Below are 5,002 nucleotides of genomic sequence, written 5' to 3' on the forward strand. Positions count from 1 at the left end.
AGGGTGTTTAACAAGAGCATTGACTGGGACAAGAGCCTTTGCTTCAACTGAAAGCTGTTGTCGCCTTCTGATGATGAGATGCAGTTAGACTCAGCAAAATTCTGGTGACTTGCCCTCACTCAGAAGAATATCTCATAGCTGAAAGTCCTGTCCCTAATCAAAAGAAACAGTTGGACTACCTCTCAGATTGACAGCAAAGATTCCAGGGGGTGTGAGCAGAAACTGATCCCCCAGGACTGGTCCAACATCAAATTCCTATAATTGTTCAGCTAACCAGTTCAGCTACTCCCATCTGGATTACGCAATGCCCAATGATCCTGGAAACAAAAAGGGAGCTTGCAGTCCATACTGCCTGGCTTACAGAGTCAGGCATCCTGGTGCCCTGCCAGTCAACCTGGAATACGCCTCTCCTCCTGGGACCTCTGATTCTCGTGAGTCTGATTCCTCCAGAGAAATGTGTACCCTGTCTTGGACCAGAAAGATGCATTCTTCAGCTGCCCATGGTGGAGGTGAGTCAGTCCATCTATGCTTTTAAATGCATAGACCCACAGGGAGGTTACAGTGTGCAATGTACCTGGACCAGGTTGCCCCAAGGATTTAAAGACACGAAATGATGATCTCCTGCCCTTCTGTAAGAGGTTCCCCAGGACCATACCCTTATAATATATACATGACCTTGTCCTAACCACTAAAATGAAAACAGATTATAAAAGGGCCACTGAGGGACTTATGCAAGAGTTGCAGACCTTGGGCTACAGAATGTTGGCTAAGAAAGCCCAACTTTGTCCATCAGAATCTACCTATCTTGGCTATCAGCTGAAAAGGCCTTCAGATCTCAATTCCAACAACTAAGAGACAAGTTTGAGAGTTCCTAGTTGAGGGTGGGTTTTGCTGCCTTTGGATACCAGAGTTTGCAGAAATAGCAAGGCCTGTATACACCAGCATAAGCTGGCCACTGATCTCCTAATCTGGACTGAGACTAAACAAAAGGCTTTGAGTCTTTAAAAACAGCTCTGACTTCGGCTCCAGCCCTAGCACTTCCAGATATCTTAAAAATGTCTTCATTTTTTTTTGTTCATGAAACAAAAGACATTGCAAAAAGGGTTTTAATCCAAACTTTGGAATCATGAAAATGCCCTGTGACATACTTGTCTAAACAATTGTACCCTGTACCCACCAGTTGGTCCACTTGTCTAAGACCTGTGGTGGCTACTGCTAGTCTAATAAACAAACAAATTAACTCTTAGTCAAGATCTTATACTCACAGTACCCCACACTGTGGAGGTCCTCCAACAAGGACCACCAGAACACTGGCTGTCTAATGCCTATGTGACTCAGTATCAGGCAGTACTCCTGGCTCACCCTCCAGTCCAGTTTGAAAAACCCATAACCATCAACCCTGCCTCTTGCCTGATGACGACCTGCAGGTGCTCATCCATGGCCATCACAAGATGAAAGATGAAACCAGGTAGCTGGAAGCTGCACTAGTTACTTTAACTGGAATGCTTTGGGCCCACGCCAGGTTCCTCAGCTCAGAGAGCAGAACTGAACGATCTAACCCAGGCTCTGAGATGGGGAAAAGGGAAGTTCACCACCATACACATGGACAGTCGCTGTGCCTTTACTACTGTGCATGTCCATGGTGTGACTGATAGAGAAAGAGGGAGTCTCACCACTAGGAGAAAGGACATTTTAAAGAAAAAGAAAAAAATCTTGGCCCTCCTAGAGGCTATTTGGCTTCCCCTACTGTGGGGCGTTTACCCACCACCCCCACAGCTTCCCAGAGTTTTCTTGAGTGTGATCAGCAGGAAATATTAGATAGAAGGATTTATAGCGGAGAATGTTTCGGAGATAAACAGATAGAAAATAAAGGACACCAGAAGCAAAGATCATTGTCCTAGTTAGGGTTTCCATTGCTGTGACAAAACACCATGACCAGAAAGCAAGTTGGGGAGGAAAGGTTTATTTGGCTTACACTTCCAGATTATAGTCCATCATTGGAGGAAGTCAGAACAGGGACTCAAACAGGGCAGGAACTTGGAGACAGGAGCTGATGCCGAGGCCATGGAGGGGAGCTACTTACTACCTTGCTTCACATGGCTTGCTCAGCCAAGGACCACCAGCCCAGGAATGGCACCAACAACAACAGGCTGGGCCCTCTCCCATTGATCACTAATTGAGAAAATGCCTTATAGCTGGATCTCATGGGGGCATTTCCTCAACTGAGGCTCCTTCCTCTCTGATGACTCTAGCTTGTGTCATCTTGACACACAAAAACAGTCAGTACAATCATCTCCCAGAAACATCTGGCAGGACTCTGGGAGCTGACCTTTACCAGGATACTTACTCATCTGGGGTCCACAAAATTTTTTGAGTTCCTCAGATCAAGGTATGTTATACCTAGACCGGACAACACAGTGTGGGATGTCACAGCCAGATACCAGGTTTGTGTTCAAGTAAATCCAAAACAGAGAGCTCTTACCCAGGAAGGGGTTCAAATGAGAGACCAACACCCCAAGAATTCTGGGAAAACTGAATTCACCAAGATTTGACCTGTTGGGGAAGGATAAAAGTACTTGCTACTTTTTATAGATATCTTTTCCAGGTGAGAAGAAGCATTTGCCACAAGGATTGACACTGCTCGAATAGTAGCTTAAAAGCTCCTCCAGGAACTGGTCTCATTGCAATGGGGTCTCACAATGGCCTGGATTTTATAGCCAAAACCTCTCAATTAATAGTTAAATCTTTAGGGATAGAGAGAACACTTCATTGTGCACATAGACATCAGAGTTCTGGGAAGGTTAAAAACAATAAATAGGACATGAAAAGAAACAAACAAAACTCTCATTAGAGTCTACAACAGAATGAACAGGCCTCCTTCCTTGCTTGGCTTCAGCATGCTGAACACCATATAGGGAGGGATTTGCCCCGGTATGGGATTATGTTTGGAAGACCTCCCCCACTGCTTCCCAGGCTCAAAGACCAGCAGTTGAAAACCTCTCTAACCATTCCTTTCTCAAGTCACTACAGATGCTCCATTCCTCCATAAAGGCTATTCATTGGACTATCCGAGAGACCCAGCCAAACTCTGAATCCACCACCTGTTTCCCTTTGTTCAAGTCTTGTGATACTGTCTGGGTCAAGCGAGTAACCAAAGGGGCTCTGGAACCAACTTGGAAATCACCCTACATGGTGATTCTCTAAACTCCTACAGCTGAGAAGGTAGCCGGCATTACACCATGGATCTACCACACCCAGGACAAAAAAGTGGAAGGCACACACAGTGCTGCCAAATGGACTGTCTGCAGACTATGGACCCATTGAAATTAAGGTTTCATTGAGTCTGGGCCCTTGCCTTCCCTCCCCTCTACCTCCTCCTGAGACTTGTGTTTGGTATGAATACAAGGTTATGGTCCAACCCCACAGCCCTCAGGCCTGGACCTGGGAACTAAGAAAGAGAGATATAGGGAAGGTGATTGCTAGTGTGACTAAGACCAGAAACCCGTATCTATCTTGATCTTTACATAATAATACCCATTTTCAATGTCTTGTATTACAATTCTATTCATGCCCTCCAGCTTGGCCCTCTAGTTGCCAGAAACAAGTGAGCTTCCATTACAAAAATTGTGTTTGTGAAACTGAGGCTTCCTGAAAAAATCCTTCAAAAGATTCTGGCCTTTGGAAAATGGGAAAAACCCAGGTAATCAGACTCTGTGCTACAGGGAGGGACCATAGGGACAGAGTTTATCATTCTTGGCCAGAAATAGGCCATGATTGCTGGCTATGCTTAAGACACCAGGCCCCTGTACTACATAGGGATAGGAACTACCCAGACTGTCAGCCCATTGACTGACAGAACTCACACTGTGACTGGGGGCAGCCCAAATTAAGTTAGAGGACTTAACCTAGGCATTTTCCCTTATCTTGATGCCTGCTATTCTGCCTTAGAGTTTAACTCATCTGGATAATGATTCCTGAGCCCCAGAGACTACTGGATGGGTATGTACCAATAGTTTAACTAAATTTTCTTCTGTTGTTCCTTTCCAAACTAAGTAGACAGGATGATCAGGACCTAAAGATATATAAAAGTTTCCAATTCTGAGTTAAAACAACAGATTCCCTTACTGAAATGGTCCTACAAAATTAGAGAGCACTTACTTCTCATGAGACAAGGGGGACTATGTATGGCTTGGGGGAAAACCTGTTGTTTCTATGATAACTGATCAAGAGTAATTTTTATAAAAGTCTTGTCATGGTTAAAACAAAACAAATCAAAACAACAACAAACTAAAATAGAAAAAGAGACAAAGACATAAATCAGATAATTCATACCAGTTTCTGTCTTCTTAGCCCCCGCGGCTAACTACTCTGCTATCAGCACTGGATGGGCCTTTAATTATCATTCTGATTGGATTAATGGCAGGCCCTACATCTTAAACTAGATAGACAATTTTGTAGAGTTCAGTAAAATTAATGGTCCTTAGGACTAACTACCCTTGTTATAGCAGGATCAGTCCATGATTTGACTCATTCACTAAGACCTGTGGTGAATGTAACAGGGCCCCAGACCTTAGCACAACTGACTCCATGATGGAAGTACCATTCAGGCTGTGAAACTAGGCAGGCAGACAGCACCACGTGACAAAACTAAAACAAAGACCTAATCCATCAAAGTCCATAGTTCTGGGAAAGTCTCTAAAGTACTAGCCTTGCCTTCTGGCTTCTATAATTTTGATAGATTTGATTTTTTCTGCTTAAATATTTACCCTGAGCTGATAAACTCCTTCAGTAAAGTGGCAGGATACAAGATCAACTCAACAAAATCAGTAGCCCTCCTATACACAAATGATAAAAGGGCTGAGAAAGAAGTCAGAGAAACATCACCCTTTACAATAGCCACAAATAATATAAAATAACTTGGGATAACACTAACTAAACAAGTGAAGGACCTTTTTGATAAGAACTTTAAATCTCTAAAGAAAGAAATTGAAGAAGATATCAG

Source organism: Peromyscus leucopus, chromosome X, assembly GCF_004664715.2.
Source record: "Peromyscus leucopus breed LL Stock chromosome X, UCI_PerLeu_2.1, whole genome shotgun sequence".
NCBI lineage: Eukaryota > Metazoa > Chordata > Mammalia > Rodentia > Cricetidae > Peromyscus > Peromyscus leucopus.